Source organism: Aptenodytes patagonicus, chromosome Z (assembly GCF_965638725.1).
Source record: "Aptenodytes patagonicus chromosome Z, bAptPat1.pri.cur, whole genome shotgun sequence".
Taxonomy (NCBI): domain Eukaryota; kingdom Metazoa; phylum Chordata; class Aves; order Sphenisciformes; family Spheniscidae; genus Aptenodytes; species Aptenodytes patagonicus.
The window spans coordinates 87,302,443-87,322,567 of record NC_134982.1 but is presented as its reverse complement, the minus strand read 5'-3'; the positions used below and the strand labels follow the sequence as shown (position 1 = coordinate 87,322,567).

The following is a 20,125-nucleotide window of genomic DNA, read 5'->3' as shown; positions in this document are numbered from 1 at the left end:
CTCTTCTACCTGGCTCAAGAACGCACTCCAGAGATTGGCCCAGAAGGAGAAAAACGCTCGCTGAACCGAATACTTCTTTATTTCTCTCAAAACATGAACATCAGATCATCTGTGGCAGGACACTGCGTCCAATCATGGAGAACTTACAGCGGAACAAGAGGATAAGGAAAGACCTGCAGATTTCCAGGCGATTGTCTCCTGTAAGTGGAAACACTGCGCACACGTGGTGCTGCGACTTGCGGTCCGCAGGTGGAAGTTTCTTCCCCTTAATAACTGACATTGAAACATCTCCTAGTCTGTTTTAGTGCCAGATAACCTTGCTTAGTTTAAAGAACCACTGGCAGGAGCTCAAGAGCCATCAGTTTTGGTGAGCACCAAACAGGCTAAGACTGGTGTCTATTTTTTTTAGAAACACTTGAAAAACAGCTACTGCCGTGATCACAAGGGAATAGTGATCCTTCTCCATAAATTCAATTTGTTCATAACCTTTTGACACAGACCATAAATAACATTCATATATTTCACACACACGGACACATGTAATAAATTACATGAACAATGTATATAAATATTTACTTTACAAAAATACAAACTAAATATAAAATGCCATACAAACAACCCATATGTTAGCAAATGGTTAATTCCCTGTGCCAATCAATAACTAGATTACATGCCTACCTGCTCCGTTTGCTATGCCACTCTACTGGTTGCAGGTACAAAGTGGTAGCAAAGAAAATATTAATCAATTGGCAGTGGAGCTGTTTCAGCAAAGGTTACACCAGAGACAAAGGAAAGGGGAGGCTGAGGTCTGGCTTCTGGAAAGGCTTGTATGATTTTCTGGAGCAGGTTACGAAGTCTGGAAAAGGAAAAAAAAGAAAAAAGAAGCCATTTTTATTTCTGAAAATTGTTCTCGGTGAGTTTATTTAATATATTTTATTTGCACACACAATTAATATATAATAATAGCAAAACCGCAAAAAGAATGTGCCAAAATTCCAAAGTGCTAAATCAGAAAATGTTTATGGGAGAGAATAATTGTTCTTCCTCAGCTTTATACCTAAAACCCAAGTATCCTACAGGAATTAAAAACAAAACACCAGCTTGGCTTTCTAATTTTTTGCTAATTCCTCTTAGTGCTTTAAAACATGGAAAAGATATCCTGTCTGATGAATGGGATGCTTCATTTTATAAATAATATCATAAAAAATGCTGATGACATTTAGGGTAGAAAAATAACTGAGAGTGGTATATGTAAGAAAGTACTGAAATTTATTACCTGTCTCAATGTTAGCACAATTTCTTGCTGAAGATTCAGGGAAAGAAAAAAGATTAAATTCAGAGATTATTTCATTTTGATTTTTGTTCAAAATAAAAAAAATAATTAAATTTCTACCTTCCAAATATAGTGATGCTGATTTGCGTTTTCAAAGAAAACAACCACAATGGAACTCAGAGAACCGTTTCCACTGCTGGAAATGTCCATAGTACTTTTTCTCATCTTTGTTAAGCATGTAGCTTCTTCTACGAGACACTGTCAGTTTGTCCTATTGCCATGAGATAACACAGGGCCAGACAACGGCTAGATCGAACAGTCACCCAAAAAAAGATGAGGGCCATAGAAACTCTCTGCTTCTTGTATACCTTTGCGTGACCAGGATCGTGACCCTAGAAAGTGCAAGAGCAAACTGGGCAAAGAGCAGGCAGCCTCCTCCTTCCCAGACACGAGGTAAGAAAACCTGATGGATAAAGGATATTGCAAACTCAAACACATCCTTCTGAAACAATGACCGAGCCCATCCATCCATTTTAATTAAAAGAGACCAAACTTCCCAGCGACACACGCAGCACCAGTGCAGACACTGCTGCAGGTTTGGTGCTTACCTGCAGTAAAACTGCCACCGCAGTGGAAACCTGGAGAGGGTTCTGATCTGCAAGTAATGTTACGAGTCGCTGTGGACCAGCTGAAGTTGAGAAGGAAAACTCTTTAGGACTATTAATCACAAGGGTGGCCTTTTGCTAATGCCTATTCAATTGAGCAGTACGCTATTCGGCAGTGATTAACCCTTTTGCAGGACCAACTAGTTAACGTTATGTCATGACAAGTAAAGGAAATGATGGTAGCACAAGGTTTTCCCTTAACTGAATAATAAAATATAGAATCATAGAATCATCGAATCACAGAATGGTTTGGGTTGGAAGTGATCTCTAAAGATCATCTAGTCCAACCCCCCTGCCGTGGGCAGGGACATCTTCCACTAGATCAGGTTGCTCAGAGCCCCGTCCAACCTGACCTGGAATGTTTCCAGGGATGGGGCATCCACCACCTCTCTGGGCAACCTCTGCCAGTGTTTCACCACCCTCAGCGTAAAACATTTCTTCCTTCTATCTAGTCTGAATCTACCCCCCTTTAGTTTAAAACCATTCCCCCTTGTCCTGTTGCTACAGGCCCTACGAAAAAGTTTGCCGCCATCTTTCTTATAAGCCCCCTTTAAGCACTGAAAGGCCGTACTGAGGTCTCCCTGGAGCCTTCTCTTCTCCAGGCTGAACAACCCCAACTCTCTCAGCCTTTCTTCATAGCAGAGGTGTTCCATCCCCCTCATCATTCTCGTGGTCCTCCTCTGGACCCACTCCAACAGGTCCGTGTCTGTCTTATGCTGAGGGCTCCAGAGCTGGACGCAGTGCTCCAGGGGGGGTCTCACCAGAGCAGAGCAGAGGGGCAGAATCCCCTCCCTCGACCTGCTGGCCACGCTGCTTTGGATGCAGCCCAGGATACGACTGGCCTTCTGGGCTGCGAGCGCACATTGCTGGCTCATGTCCAGCTTTTCACCCACCAGTACCCCCCAAGTCCTTCTTGGCAGGGCTGCTCTCCATCCCTTCATCCCCCAGCCTGTATTGATACCGGGGGTTGCCCCGACCCAGGTGCAGGACCTTGCACTAGGCCTTGTTAAACCTCATGAGGTTCACACGGGCCCACTTCTCCAGCTTGTCCAGGTCCCTCTGGATGGCATCCCGTCCCTCTGGCGTGTCAACTGCACCACTCAGCTTTGTGCCATCAAAATATAAGGTATATGAGTGCAAATAGTGACATAGGAAATAAATCTGCAATCAATACACGTGAATTACATGGCCAATTACATGGCTCTACCACAGATTTAATTGTGATTACTTAATCTCATTTGGGTCTACCTTTCCACAGAACTTTCTGTTTATAACCAAATGAGGGCCATTCATGTGGAGTAAGCTGGCCGTAACTCCTATGCCTTCATGTTTCCCCCGAAGCAGTTGGAAACAATCCTGCTTCAGCTTTATTTGTTTTAATTTGAGTTTAGGAAAGTATAAAGTTAAGGCGGGACCTCAAGAACTCAAAGAAATTGAAACTCTGCCAGGTAACATAAATAGATTAGAGCATACACTGACAGGCCAGGAGCAGTTAAGAATAAAAGATCAAAGAAGCTATGAGAAATAAAAATAGCCAGAGATCTCTAGAACAGATATCATATTATTAAATTAATTACCAGTGCAAGTGGTACATGTGTAGACAGTACCCTGTGCTAAAGAGAGGGGACAGCCAGGTTGGATGTTGAATTTCTCTCTTCCTTCGTTTCTTCCTTTCTCCACTTCATTAATCCCCACGTCAAAGGAGGGCTGTGTCTGACCATACATTTCACTGGAGCTTTATCTAGTTAATGGAGATTCTTCAAATTAATCTGGGATGCTGCAGCATAATTCAGTGGATTATGTTTTCAAATAAAATTTCCAGACATATCCCTCTATTTTCTTTTTCATATTTTCACCCCGTTATCTCAGTTGACTATCTTACAGTGGTTGTGATTGAAGATTTAAAATTAACACCGGTTACCACACCACAGTGTCTGAAATACTGAGGTCATTTTCTCCGATAAGATAGTTACATCAGGCTAAATATTTTAAAGACAAAGTAAGTACTTTTTTTTCCTCCATGATTACTGTTAAAAGCCCTCAAATATTTATAGATTTTTATTACATCTCCTCATTGTCAACACTTACCAATACTCAGAACTTAACCTTTCTCTAGTGAACCAGCTCGCCCCGTCTTTTAAAGTACTTCTGTTTCTAAATTCTATTTCAAGGTCACTTTTCACAGGAAATAAAAATGTGGCCTTAACAGGCTGATGTATGGCATGAAAACGATGGAGCAATTTGAGGGATTCAGTAATAGCAAATTACCAGGACTGAATGATCTCCCTCCAGAATTCTGAAGCTAGAAAATTATTAAGTACAGTATGTATAGATGGGAATATACATTGTCTTTTTAAGATAGTAATAATAATATATAACACCCCTCATCCCCCTTCTTAGTGATTGAAAGGCACGAATACTGTTAACGTCGGGTTTTGAGTTTCTTTTAAAAAATCGTGTGAAAATCCAGACTCATTTCAGTGCTGGGAAAACTGTTGAGTTCTTCTAAAGAAGATGATAATGCAGGACTTGGTGGAGAATAACCTGAAAGGACTAAAATAATGCCTCTTCTGCAAAAAGGAGCTGAATTAGGGCAAAACATGTAAAAGTGAGCAAGGAACAAAAAACCCCCGGACTTTCCAAAATCTTATGATAAGGATAATTTAAAGAGAGTGTTTAAGGAAATAGATTGCTGTGTAGGAAGGAATGGATGCCTACCTTGGATTAAACTGGGTATTATTTTATTATTTGTAGTGCATTGATCCTCTCCCCCCAGCATGAAGGTGAATTAAAATTGTACTAGCAAATGGTTAGGATGGATAATCACCTCTGCTGTGTTACTCTGGGCAAGTCCATACAGCTGACTGGGAAGGAAAAGGTAAAAGCTAGCTGTTGTCAATGAGTTGCTTTGAGGGGCTGTAAGACTAATTTGGCCAATGCAAGGCTGTTGGGGCAACCAAGATGGCTGTTGAGGTCCAACTGTCTCTGCTAGCTCCTTGCAGGGTCCCACACTACACAGCAACCTGTCTGTCTGTCCATGCCCAAGCTGGGGCTGTGTCTGCTCCCAAAACCAAGCTTGACTCTCCTGATTTGTCCTGTGGGAGCAGACTACAGAGCCTACAAGGATGTCAATAGTGCCAGTGGAGACCCATGCAAGATCTGCTTGTGAGGAGCAGTGAGCTAGCTTGTGTTCAGGCAATCCCGTATTTAAAAGAATAGCAATAACTCAACCAGCAATTAAATAAGGTTTTTCAGTGATCTAAATCTGTAAATAAAACAGGCATCAGTGTCATATTGTCATACTAACCACATCTTGTTGGGTGTAGGAGCACATCCAGGTTCGTTCACCTCACTGGAGGAAGAACACCTTTGTCACTCAGTTGAGACACCTTGAACATAGGTTTTATTTAGTGTGTCGGATTGCAAAGCAAGTGGTTAGACCTCAGTCTGAGACTGACTCACCTTGGATTCACCAAAAGCCTGTAAAAGAGAAGACTAGTTGAGTGAAGGCAGGCGAATGACAAAGGGCATCTCCTCTGCTCTGCGAAGACCCGCAGACCAAACGTAGAAGGGCACATGGATGGACAGCAGTAAAGATTAATTACTCTATCTGGCTCGCAATCAAACTGGAATCCAGCGCCATTCAGTCAAATATTTTGACTGGATTTTTAAAAAGGGTTGGATTAGCTCATTGTTATTATTCACTGTAGCTACTCATATAAACAGATAAATATGTCACTATTTAAGCCGAATGCTCTTTTCCAGCTTCGAAATTATACAACTGAGAGCAAAGTTTGGCTATCTAAAAGTAATCAAACCTAATGCTTCATGCTGTACAGTAACCTTTTTGCCTGAAGAGGTCAGGAAGGAAATATTTTCCCATGCTAATGGGTAACCTCAGTTTTATTTTTCAGCGGTTGACATGTTCTTGAGGTACTTGCTCGTTAATGCTGGAGATACAACGTGCCACTGCCTAATTTTTTGTGGCAGAGGTGTTACTACTCCAGTTAGGAGAAAAAGTCTAAAACCCCAGAGAAGAGGGAATAGTTGTTCCCTTTGCTTCTCAAGATACGGCTCAATCATTCCTCTGTGGTCCTCCAACTTTCAGTCTACTTCTTTACACTTTCAGTCAATCACATGTAATTTTTAAGGTATCCTGTAATTCTCTACGTCCGGGCTTTACCTATTAAACCACAAGCAAGCACAAAAGTGATACAGGGCACCAGGTAATGGCAGCTCTCCCACGCACGTAGGTACAAAAACTCGTCGAGTACACCTCCGCCTAATGAGAAAGCACAGGTGTTCTGACAGGCAAGAAAAACAAATAAAAAAAAAAAAAGTCGCTATCCTGTCAAATACTGTGTGCATATCAAGGATCCGGAATACAAAGCAGACTTAACAGCAATCACATTTTGAGTAGAATTCGCTTAAATGTAACACCTTCTCCCTCTAAGGTTTTGAGTGTGGTATCTTAAAGAAGATCACACAAATTACTCATTCCGGAAACAAAGGCTCTTTTTTGAAAGCTGTCAGCTTGCTGACAGTTATGATGAGCATTTACTTCAGGCTTGTAAAACATATTAATCAAACTTGTTCCTATAGCTTCAGTCCAAGGAGGGTTACTGTTTCTTTTAGAGAAGTGTTTTACATAAGTGAAGAGCTCTGAATATGTATACACCTTGAATGCAAACCACCGTCTATGCCATTCATTTATTCGTAATGAATAAATACTAGTCTACACGAGACTTAAGGAAGATAGAAGCAGTATATGGAAATCTTTTTATTACAAGACTATTTGCCAAAGACCTATGCACCATTCATTGAACCTTGAAAAACATTTGAAAATATGGGTTGCATTTGCAAACTTCAATGTATGACATGGAGAGCTGGCAAGCTGCCTGGTTTCTACTTAAAGGATTGTCATTCTGGGAAAAATAAATTTCTCTAACTAGACAAAAGTCAATGTTTTCATGTTTTACTGCAATCAAACTGATATGGCTGACAATTTAATGTCTCAACACTTAAAATATCTGTGGATAATCAGTTACCTCAATCAATCATAACTACAAGATTTCTCTATTTTCAAAGCCTGTATACATATGACTGAGATATTTAACAGTTTAGAGAAACCTCCCCATCCTTAATCCTTCATGATTTCTCTTGAGCCGTGCAGTTCTTTTTTTCCCCAAATGCACGATTTTATAATTGCTGAAAAAAAATTCCAACCCTGCACTGTAATCAGATTTTGAAACCTTTGTGTTAATGTCCTGTTTTATTTAATTTTATGTATATTTTATAGTCTGCTTGCCTGTCAAAAAGATGTGGAAATGTGCTGGCATTCCAGCTGAAGACATCATTATGGGTGAGAAAATGCTCAAGGCTTTTTCAAAGTGGGTGCTGAAACATACGTTTCTCTTCTTTGACTCCAGGGGATGCTAACAGCTGTCCCAGCAGACAGGTATTGCAAGGTCAAAGGCTAGCAGAGCTGTGCACCTTCAGGATTTGACTGCCAGCAAAGTAGATGGGTAAGTTTCTCAAAAATAATAATAAAAATAGCAACAATGATGAGACGAAGAAGGTGCTGACAACAAAAATGAAAAGGAACCTGCAAGAAGTGAATTCTGGGTAGCACAACACTTGGCAGAGCTGATTTTAATATCTGACAGGTTGAGTTCACTAATCTTTGCTATTCATATTGACGTGAAACTTCATACAGTTTTAGAGATTTGTATCTATTAAGACATGCAGCAGTGTTCCTACAACATGGGAACAAGTTTGCTAGCGCCTGCCGTTCTTCTTCCTCCGTGATAAAAATTGATATGAACTGTTTTAAATGCCTAACAGATAATTACTCTCAACACTCAATAAGGAGAGCTACATCTTTAGATCCTCCTTTATCTTTAAAAAATGATAAAAAAACCCAAGCCCAAACCCCACCAACAAGACAAAACAACATTCTTCCCCCCATTTTCCCCCCTCTCTTTTGTTTCTTTGATTACTTGGAGCCTTGTAATCAAACTAAGCTTAGTTTCGAGACCCTTGGGGCAGTATCTCTTAGTTCCCTGTCAGGCTGCGTTGCAAAACAATCAATCTTGCTCTCGCGCTGGCTTGGTGGAAGTGCCACGACACGAGGAGTGCAATGCTTTGCTCTTGCTGTGAAGCTTCGATGACAAAAGTTTTTATCAGAAGCTGACTGTATTTAGGGTTATGAATATGCAATGACTCTCATTAGTATTGAAGCACAGGAGCACGGGCTGACATCCCCCGCCACTTTTAGCTGCTGCAGAGTCGTCTAATGAATTGTCTTGCTCTTTCACTCGCACAGGCTTTGCTGTTACAGCTCCCCCTTCCAAGGGGAGTTGCCCAGTTTGAGAATACTATTGACGGCAGAAATTAATTGCCAAGAACCACTCTTGATTTTGTTAAACAGTGTCGAGACAGTGTTTAAATTGTCAAAACAGAAAACTATTAAACTCTACAGGAGACAAAATCATCGTGAGTGAGAGAACCCGTGTGCCTGTATGCATAGCCATGCACAAGCACACAGGTGTGGCACAGGTATGTATGCGTACGCTCTTGAAATCATACCTATGCATACAAACATACGCGTGTGTATTAGTGACGGGTCTCAGAAACCTGGGGTCCTGCTGATTTATCTATTATTTTTCCAGCTAGAAGAAACGGAGCTAACGGAAAGTTCTCCAAATGAGCAGGACTCCAATACATTGCTATTTGATCAACCCTTTAATACTCTTTCTTTTCCCTTTGGGACCCTGCCAAACATTTTTCAGCTCACGCATCTGCAATCTTTATGAATGAGTTACTGATAAGGATGTTTCCAAGGAATGATTAAGATATCTGGCTTGATTTGTCATATTTGAGGGGATGTGTAAGCTTTCAGAAACAAGTGGAAATGACCCTTTTTTTCCCAATTGGTTAAATTAAGTATTTTTTCCCTATTCATCTGAAATTTCTTCTGACATAAAAGGAGCTTTTGTGGCTCTCTGCAGATTGTGAAGGATAGAATGAATTGAAACAGATAATATATTCCAAGAAGCATAAGTAGCATTCTGAAAGGTGTGCGCGTACTGCAAATAATAAAGGATATGAGGTTCTCCCAAGAAGATGTCAGCCCCTCGCAGCTCTTTATCCATTTAATCAGTAATGGAAACGGTCCCAGTGCAAGGAAGGAGGATCTGTTTAATTTTTACTGCGATTTTTGGCACTGTTGCTCTAATGCGAGCTTGGTTTACCTCTTGACCCAACCCCAGGAGTGCCTGTTCTCATCAGCTGGAGAAAAAATAAACATAAAGAACATCTACATGTTGGGAGTATCGAATACAAGAGCAGTTTAAAATAAATGCAGTTCTGACAAAAGTGGCTCAAGTATCATACATCAAACACTTGTTACCTCTCTTGGCCTTAGTGATTGCACGTGACTAAGAAAGAGTGAGTGATAAAATCTGAAGAAAGATGAAACCAATCTGGGCCTTTTTAAAGATCATCAATCATTCTGCGCAGCCATGATATTATTAGTTCCAGTAAGCTTTGTTCTCCCATTTTATGGACATCATAAACCCCCCACCCCTAGACCAATGCTACCATGGGAAATCATTTTTATGGGCAGCATCTTAGTGTGGGCCAATCAGATCTAATCACATAACAAGCTACTGAATTATTCAACGTTCTCCCTAATTTTGCATTCTTCCTGCACTTTGCTGTCACTGCAGCGTTTTAAAAGTATGTGTTTTTACAATATTTATTAAGAAGATAACCATACGCAGGAATTTTGCTTTCTCTATGTCTTTCAATAATCGTTTGTTCCCTTAGATTGTTGCAGTATATACATTACTATATAGATAATATTTTTTCTAAAAGGAATAGCAATCCACAATGTGGCACTCGGCTTTAAACTCTTTCAGCTTTTAAAATACTGAACGTAAGGACGACAATAGTGAAACAATTGTGTTCAAACATAAAATATTCAGATTTACTGAGCAAACTGTAACCAGCATGTCCCTTAGCTGTTGCTATGAATACAGGGCTCACATTGTATATGAAAATATTTCAGTTTTAATTGCAAATCTGTGCAGAGATGATTTGGGGTCTGTAATTAGCACATAAATTCCAGACTTTGTGACTGCTGTGAAAACACACATTATTTATGGAACGATTATCTAAATATAATTCAGTGTTTTTTCCTTTCAACAACTACTGTAAAAGTCTGATTTAATAAAATGTGAAAAATTTCCCGTCTCTTGCACTTCTGTTTACATTATGAAGCATTCATTCCTCTGCACTGCCATTTCCCACTCGACCTGCAGTGGACTTTGCTTTCAGTGGCTCCATACTTCACTCACACCTTGGGGAGGTTTCTTCACAACCATAAAGTGCCAGGCACTTAATTTGTTTAAAATGAAAGCTTGGATTATGCAAATAGCTCTGAACTGCATGAACAGAGCGAGTTTATGTGACCTCCGTCCTCGTGCTTTTCATCCAGGCTAGAAGAGGGAATAGATAGGAGCCCTGTCTGAGCTGGTTTTAAGCTACTGTATGCAGATTTCCAGTTATCCGGACAGGGTTACTGGAAGGACAAAGTGGTCTCTTGTTCCCACCCACTTATTGTAAACTGCAGGCTCAGCCACTTCTAGCTCCCATCAACGTCGCGTGCAACCAGCACAAAATTTGTCTTCGTTTCCACTGGAATTCTTCCTTACCAGCAATCCCATGCATTTTCAAAGCTGGTTACTTGCGCAACCCATTTTGCAGCAATAATTTTTGAGACCCTCTTCCATTTTAGAGTTTAAAAGCATATTTTCAGGTTATATGGAAGTGAGCGTTTCCCTTGCCAGTGTTGCGCTTATCTCTAGGTCAAGGGCTGTTGCTGCTGGTGAAGGGGCTGGGCACTGGGTATGCACAAATACCACAATGGCAGGTTAAATAATAGAACAACTGCTGCTGCAGTAACAACAACAGCAAAAATCCATAATATGGATGTAATTTACATCAGAATGCAACACACCTGAAAATTTCTCCCTTCTTCCTTTTTTCCCCATCCTCTTGGGTTGCTCTGTATATAGTTTTGCTGTCTTTGAAGGAAAATCTTTCCCCCCTCTCCCTCTGCATCCCAACTGCGAGACACCTATTGCCTCGCTGTCTCCGGCTGCTCCAGCAGCTCTGTGCAACGGCAACCTCAACAGCCACCACAATAATAATAATCGCAATAATCACTAGCAGAGCTGCCTCGCCTCCCCCAGGGCTGCCTCCCCTTGCACCAAAAGCTGTGCCTGCGGGAGCATCCCACAGCCCACCCCGTGGGACGAGAGTGGGTGGGCTGGACACCGTTTCAATGCCAGAAATGTGCAGTTTTTTTGCATGAGGCTACCAGGATTTGCCCAGAACTGGGAGCGACACCTCCCCGTACATCCGCCTGGTTGCCGGCGATGGACCCAGGCAGGATCCGTGCACGGTGTACCTTGCAGGCCGGCCCCCGGGCTTGAATTTCGATTTGAACAGCGATATCAATGTCATGGCACACACGCTCCAGGAAGGGAGTTACGAAGAGTAATTGAGAGATTCAGCGTGAAGCCACTGAAAGCTGTAATTTAAAGTTCCAGTACTACTATTACCATTAAAATTTAAAGTGACAGAGGCCCAATTATGAACGGTTATTTTCTTAAATAAAATTGCTTTTTTTTTATCCTCTGTGAAGCACTCATTTCTGCCTAGCCATCACTGTCACCAGGACCTGTCTCTGTGGCTTCTGGTGTCAGCGAGATGCTGAGCCTCCCGCCCCTGACGAGGAACGGATCAACAGGGCAGCGAGGCTGGAAACCTTGCAGGGGATGGGGATGGCAGAGCAGACTGCTTTGCAAGGAGATCTGCAAGGGGTCCAGCCTGCTCTCCTGGCAAAACTAGGCACAACTTTAGTATCTGAAGGAGACCCCAACCCTGCCTTCATAAACTGGAAATGGCATCCAGGGACAGTGGAGACACCGAGTACGTTTTTAGTGAAGAAAAAAAGGATGGGTGAGACTGGAGATTTTCTCTGACGGACAAGTGGGTTAGCAATTATTATCACTGCTTCCTTCATAATTTTAATGTGAACATTTTCTGGTTGTTTACATGACAAACCTTAGCATGCAGTACCGCTTATTAGGCTGTCTACTCAAATAATACAAAAAATTCTCCTGGATATTTATTTGGCTGATGCTACACCTATATTCACTTCAGATGAATAGGTTATACTGTCTTTAAAACATCAGTGGGACAGATGGCAGGAAAGCTACAGGACCCAAGTGCTTGCAGTGGTCTCACAATATTGGTATATTTTTCTTAATGCCTGGCATGACGAGATGCCACTAGGACCTGAACTTTCATATGAGAAGGAAGGTACTGCTTTCTGGGAACACACGAAGTTTTAATACAGAATCTCTCTGAAAAGTGGCAGAGTTCTGCTGCCTTTCACACAAGGACTTCCAAAAGTGAGAGTGGCATTTGGCTCACAGGTAGCAGAAATGTAGTCTAGGAATTTAGGGGAATAGAGCTGTCCTAAGAATATCAACCAGGCCATCCGATACATGTATGTACAAAATTCAGATTGATCGGATTGATTTCTTTCCATGTTATTATCAATATAAATGCATTTTAATTGCAAATGCAGAACAATGAATCCAGTGTTTTCAGGTGAGATCAGTGACACGCAAATAACCTGGGCAGTCACTAATAAACGTCCAGGTAGAAAGGAAAGCAGAGCACTTTTTGCAAAGCTTAAGAATAAATTATTTCTCTTTACAAGTGATATCAGCATATCAGGTTATTTTCCTAGCCACCCGTCAAGCAGCTGCACACGAGACCATGACATACCGTTCCCACCCTCATCGATGTTGCTAAACAGAAGAATATGAGATGTTTTCCATACATTGGTCATCATTATCCTGAACAGTTTTCTTTTTTAATCCCCACATTTAACCAAAATGGGAGTGATCAGAAGAAAACATCTGAGAAATCCCTCAGACCACACTAGAGAGCATTCACCAAGGAGGGGTGTAATGTAGAAACAGAAGGATGTTCTCTTTGAAGGCACCTCTGGGGAGGCAGAAGATGATTGCAAGAGCAGAAGGCAGGAATACACCCACCAACTCACAGAATAAACTCCGTTCGATAGTCAGGAGTACCTGCGTTACAAAAGAAAGCTGCAGAACAGAGCAGGGAGACAATCTGGTGATGTGGTGGATCTTTTCCCTGGCTACTCCCCATAGCAGAACTTAAGGCCATCAGTGGAACAGGTTTTTAATTACAGACCGTAGACTGTTGTCAGCAGTTAGCTTTCTGCAATACTGGCAAACTCAGTAGTGGGGGTTCACCTGCTACTTTAAATATTTGAAATGGGACACCGTGTAGCAGCCAGAGGCCAGCATCCCTCTGTGCTAGGTGCTGTACAAACACAGGAGCAAAACATCTGTTCTCCATGTCCAAGAGCTTACAACACAGGGAGTTAACTGAAGAGACTTTACCGTCCTGTTAGGCCCATGCTGGCAGTGACGCTGAACTTTAGAGGTAAAAATTCATCCCTTATGTCACTCCAGAGGCATCTGTGCACTTATATCATCACGTATTTGGTTCTGAGTTTGACCTGGCCAGGGCTGGTCCTGCACTCGAAGTAAAGCACCGTTGTGTAGCATCACTAAAGCAGCTCCTCCAGGCACCATCCTCACAGCTGGCTGAATACTGGCTCCAAGTGACCTCCGTGATTCAGCCAGGGCTTTCCTGCAAAGACCGGTAAAGACTGGTCCCAAAGAAGGCTAATTAGTGTTGGCCTAGCTAATGCTGGTGAATCATTCAAGGAGGGACACATGCTCCGTGCAGATGGACAAAGCTGTGATCTGCTGCCAGATTGAAAAAAAAAAAAAAAATTATGTTATGCACTGTAGACACTCTTTACCTGTTTTAATTTTTAATAGAAATGTTCCTTTTTAAGTACCAGGAGCAATACGAGTTTAATGTGAGCTCAGAGGACCGTGCAACACAAGCATAATTGACTCGCTGCCATCGCTTGCTAGATATTTTTTCCTTTCCCTTTTCTAAGTCTTAATGTTTCCTAAGTTCTTAATGGAAACAGAACATGCCAGAGAGCCAGCATTCGACACAGAGCTTACAACCTAGTAGTCAATATTGAAATTGGATTTGAATTACTGTGTAAGTAATTGCCGATAAGAAAACTGGAGTAAAAGGGCCATGGAAAGACATAAAGCACCTGCAGGTCATAGGCAAAGGAAACCAGAAATAAGAATGTTTGCGGAGGTCAAAGGTTTAAATTTTTAATTGTTATTGTATCAGGGAACGGAGGCCACTTTCATGTGTGTGGCTTTCCTCTGTAAAATCAGAGTTTGTCTTACGTGGAAATTTGGTATCTTTCCACTAACCAGTGTCACAACTGAAAAGCCAAACAGATGAACAATATTTACACTGAACCTTTGAACTGTTGGCCTGATACTATCACTCTTTTTAATCACAAAGTAGCTCAGTGTTTAACTAACCTTACTTTCATCTTCTCTGCCTCTGCTTGTGCTACATTACCCCATCTGCAATAAACAAGGAAAAAAGCTGTAACATCCTGAGTAGTGACTATAACCTGTCCTCCCCTTAATGACAGGTTTATGCAGTTCGTCAAAACCCATCATCTGAACAGATAAGATTGAATTCAGTGACTGCCGAATTGGACATACTCTGAGCTGAAATAAAAGCAGTGAGGTGTCTGTGCTTATTAGGGGCTTCCTAATAGGAGAAGTCTTGGTGTCTTACTGAAAGGCAGCTTTGCTGTCATCTATGGTGTTTTCTGGAAGCTGAAACTGTAAAAACGAGTGAGAAACTGTATTTGCTTTATTCGCCAGACAAAATCTCATAATACTACTTTAACTGGGAAAAGAACATCACTACTTAAAAAAACCTGGAGCCACTCCCAATTTTAGGGGGCGGATTAGGGAAGATGAAGTCATCACATCCTCACCCAGGACTACTAACAATGCTGTATATTGCGTACAAAGCTCCCAACCAGACTGACGTTTCTGTTAAAAAGTTCAGTAGTGATCGTGTCAGTTGGGACGTAACCTGAAGTTCCCAGTTAGGTTTCAGAGTAAACAACATGCTGGGCAGAACCAGAGCACCTCCAGTCTCTAAGAGCTTTTTGTTTCTCTTTCTTATCAAAGTTCTTAGCAAAAACTAAGCCAGAACAAAATTGATTGGTTTTTTACATGTTTTTGCAGGAAGGATGGCTTCACAGCTGTTTCTTGATCCTGCGAACAGGTCTAACTAAAGGCATATGAGCAGTATAACTCAGTTACTTTTGGGTATTACTCCTTACCCTTAACAGCATGAAACAGAGAAGGAGGGGATCTGTTTAGTTGCAGTCTGGACCTGTGGTTCTATTTCCAGCTTTAGCAACAACTTTTCTGGTATTCTTGACAATGACATTTATTTTTTCTGCATTTCAATGTATTCACCTGAAAAGAAGTATGTTAATACTTTTCCATTGCATATTGAAGCTAGGGTCTTGATTTATGCAAGCAAAGTATTTTGAGATCCTTGTAGGAAAGGAGGTATAGAAAAGGAAAGCTGTAATTGGAGATTAGCTGGCAAGTAACACCAGCTTATGGTACCACCACCTTAGGGTGATGCCGTCACCTCACAGTATACCCTTTTCCCCCCTTCCATTAACAGACCTTAGCTCAAACCTTATAAAGGTATAATTTGCACAGACGCAGAGGTGAGCATGACCCTCAGAACTGTCTCTGAGACAAAGGAAAATGTTTTCTTGTGGAGAAAGCTCATTAACAGTCTAAGCAACGATGGAATCAGCACTTGGGGTAACTCCAAAACCACCTACTCAAACTGGCGAGGAAGAGAGTTAGAGACAGATCCTGGTGGCAGGATTAATATTTTCCCTGGCTTGGCTCTTGTGATTTATGTTCACGGCTATTGAAAGCAAAAGAAAGAAAGGTTTCAAAGCTGTGTTTGTATTCCCCAGCAGAGCTGTTTGTGATTTCCATTTTGTAGGAGATTTTCGTTTCTCTTTTATCCATTACCAGGCAGACAAAACCCAAAGACTTCTACTAATTCTCATTCCCCTCCATTGACATCACCACCAGATATAAATTTGGGAAAGCAACTCGCAGCATTCAGTTCAATTAATATGCTGGTGTTGTCCCTGGACTGGAGAATGCGTGTAACTATGTATGTTTGCTGCTCACCGTCCCTTCAGCAGAGGAACTGGAGAGGAGAAGGGAAGGAAAGGAAATCTTTAACCTGTTCATCTGCTTTCCTCTATCTTTTCTGCCAGATAAATAGAAAACTAGGTTGCGTGCCAGTTAACACCTTCGTGAACAATAAAATGCCTGTATATATGAGATAAGCAAAAGGACACTGCTCTGAGGTCCTTTGAGTTTATGCTTTGTTTATGCTTCTTCTTGGTCCTATTCCTCCCTTAGTTCTTTAATTTGTATAAGCACGTAACACACGGAGGGCATTCAAGCAGGACAGGGAACCAGCTAGCCTCCCAGTGCATAGGGTGTGGAAGAGAATGAAGGAGCCATCATTAAAACACCTTTCACTTAAACGTGTCTGCATTAGGAGTACCTTATTAGATACACTGACGACAACGTCATCAGAAGCAAAAGGAGCTTACAAGAATCGACTTCAGTTTGGGCCTTGCTCCTGAGAATTAAGCATATATTTAACACTGTCTTTGCTCAGGAAAGTCCTCACTTAAACCTGTTTAAGAAAGGATGCAAGCCACTCTTTTAAATATAAGCATATTTTGTTCCTGATAAAAAGACTTTGCATTTTGTAAATTTAATTTTCATCAACAATGAAGAAGAAGTGCACGTTGCTGTATGACTTTAATTTTAGCCCCAATATCATACCCTCCACTTCCTCAGGTATAAAAGGTAGTTTAGACTGCTTTTGTAAACATATGGTTGAACAGTATCTGTACTGATATTTTGCTTAATGACGAGGCTGCTCTAATGAGCCTGAACTACATGAGCTACAGTTCCTGGCTACCGGGACCGCTGGGGCACTGCTCCCCGTGCCAGCTCTGCTCATGCACAGCTCTCACTGGAGACAGCAAGAAGCATCCCAGGGTCTCTGAGCAGAGGACTTGCGTGGGGACATCCTCATGCAGTGCAGGTAGGGGGTCTGGGGTAGTCTGACCCGAACTCTCAGCACAGACCTAGCCATAATGCTTTGTAGGATCAGACCCTTGATTTAAAGCAATAGTGGAAATCTTGAGGTAGGTTAAATCATCGGATACAATGAAATGATGACAGATCTGTCCATGGATGTCCAGCTGAAGGCATGGATGTTCCTCAGTAACACTGAGGACTGTAATCATACACAGCAAGACGGACACATAATGGGGGAAAGAAAAGAAAAACCCTCCTTCATCCCTCACTCTCTCAACCCACCACCCTGCATAACCTCTCGTAGCTTGAAGCAAGACAAGAAAGCCAGCATTTTGCACCTTCCAACAGCTTTGACATGACAGGTATGGTATTTTCTTACCCACAGAATTGCCAAGGAAATCCGCCCTAGCAAAAGTGCAAAAGTTTTCAGTGTAAGGAGGTGGGGTGCAAAAACAGGCTTGTAGGCAAAGGTTGAAATGACTCAATCTGAAACAAAATGTAAAGCAATTACTGCTAGGAAAAAAAAGATCATGCTGACATTTAAAGGCTGCAGTGATAGTATCTGTCCCTTCCCAGGCTAACATAAGCAGCCATGATTTGATCCCCAAATGTTTTGGTTTTTTTTTTCTTTTTTGATATTTAAGATACCCTTTATTTGGAGGTGGGGGGCAGCGGGATGAATTGCCTTAACTTCAGTTGTTGATGCAGAGAAATAATTGCCACCCCAGAAAGGTAATTACATATGCCATTGTTTATACACATAATAGGCCTGGAAAAGCATGTTCTGCAGATAGAAAAAAAAGAAAATCCTGCTTTCACATCAGGGTGGAACACTATGTAAAGTGACAGATTGCCACAAATAGCATTCAAACCCTTGCACATTAGCAGTTGATTTTTCTTCTGGGGAAGAGGGGGAAGGGATGAAGGTTATGGAATAGGGTGAAGAGAAAAAAAGAAGACAATTTTGTTCAACAGCCGTAGTAACGTATCCAGTGGTTTTTACTCTCCTGATTGCTGCTAAATGAACCTGATCTTTAAGAAGTTGTTTTTAAAGTCACTGCCTCAAAGGGACATTTTCTGTTGTTGCCATCTTGTGCAAATACCACTTCTCCTAAAGTGGCCTTAATTTGAATTGCTTTGAAAGCAGACCAAATAATCTGGTAGAATATGGTATGGCATGATGCATCTCATCTTTGTGCCTTTAGTACCACGTAGAAAGTGAATTTAGGTCAAAAAAGGACAGCTAAAGTCTCTTTTTTCCCCTCCCATCATAATATATCTAACAACAAAAGAATAAAACAGTGTGCTGTGATGTCAAACCTATTCTGTTTTTTTTTTTTTTTAAATGCAAAATATGTATTTCTTCAAAATATTGAAAGTATCAGGGCTGAACAAAGGAAAAAAATACATATGTATTTCGATATTGAACCGAGCATTTTTAGATGTCGAAGCAATTCATAGCAGGGCTATTCTCTGCTGCAGTGTCCAGCAAATTGCATGACCTGCTTGTTAGGCTTGACAACAGTGTTTTACCTAACAAAGGCCTCAACAGCTCAGAGCAGCAGAGGAATGTCAAAATGAGCACATTTCACACACAGATGTGTGACCATAATAGTCTATAAGAAGATGCATGGGGTGGAGGGAAGGGGCTGGGGGCTGGGAAGGCTAACAGTTAGCAGTAGGGACATGGCCCTACTGACCACATTTAATCAACCCTTCTGTAAACAATTCAACATTTTCATTGTTCTCTAAAAACTAATAAAGAGAAACAAGCACTTTTCATTCATCTTGAAGTAATTTTCTGTCAGGTTTGAGCCCCTTGTGGCCTACAGCTTGTGCATTGCTAGCTGTGTGATACAACAACTATTTCAATTTATTTTACAAACTCTGGCCATTCACATGTCAGTTAGTGTTCACCAAGCCGGCATCTGAAATTGTGCAGTTAACGAGTTTTACAACATTTCTATCAAGAGAAACTGTTTAGCATAACTGACTCTTAAGGAGTTATTATACCTCTAAAAATCCATTTTAAGGGGCATTATTTAAATAAAATAGAAAAACGGTTCACTGCCTTTTAAAGGGGCTACAAAAAAAGTCCATCAGATCCAGTGCAGTAATCCTCAGCTTAAAGCACTCTTGAGAGCACTTCTGGGAATTATCAGCATAATGAAATGTTTTGTGAAATGTCCAGATAGATTCCTCTACTCAACAATTTTACTGCACCATATTTATTTTCCTCCTAGTTTTTAAAGAAGTGAATTACTTTTTTGAGGGGATGACTCTACGTTGTGCAGATTAACTGAACGCATTATTGCCAAAGCTGTAGTATAAGTGAGGGGTTCAGTCTGTGTGCAGTCTATATATGTTTGCAGGGGGAAAAAAAAAAAGTCAAGCCCTTTATACTATACTCAGCTCTAAAAGGGTTAAATCACAATGAGGCTTATGCAGATTTGCATTTCTCTTGTACTGCATTTTTCCCATACTCTTAAACAACTTTCTTATACAATGGCACCTGTAAAATACTTTATTGAAAAAAATTCTTAAGTTAATTAAACAAACAAAAAAAGCTTATAAAATTAAAATTTGGTTTAAAGTGCTCTGAAAAGGAGAAGTTTCTGAATTTTACCTTAAAGAGTACATATCTGTCTATTAACTGCGGTGACCAATGGTCCAAAACTGCTAATACCAAGAGTCCATAATGGTAGAAAAACTGCAGCATATAAGTGAGTCAATCTCAGCAAATTAAACCACCTAATAGAGTAAACCCCACATCTGCCATGTAAATTAGTGAGTGTTTCCACCTAAAATGAGCACTGGTAAAAGAAAATTTACATTACAGTACAATTACAGGTACAGTAGGTACAATATCCAGATGTACATATACAAAGTACACAGATATAATGACAACATATATGCAATGGCCTATCTGGCATTATTTGTTCAATATCACTTTTATCTAGTTCCACTGAAAGCCTCAGGATTAAGTGCCAGCAAAAAAAAATTTG

The 20,125-nt window shown here is 41.0% G+C and overlaps 1 long non-coding RNA gene across 3 annotated transcripts in view; it reads left to right on the top strand.

Annotated features, from left to right (window-relative positions):
- Positions 1–20,125, top strand: part of LOC143172908 (uncharacterized) — a 90,500-nt gene that overhangs the window by 57,116 nt on the left and 13,259 nt on the right. The window contains exons 2-4 of one of the 3 annotated variants that reach the window (XR_012997430.1): positions 1–200; positions 7,368–7,463; positions 8,610–10,187. This is a non-coding gene — a long non-coding RNA (uncharacterized LOC143172908). Of the gene's footprint in view, positions 201–7,367; positions 10,188–20,125 lie in introns of those variants that run through there. The other 2 variants (XR_012997431.1, XR_012997429.1) reach the window with 2 other exon arrangements.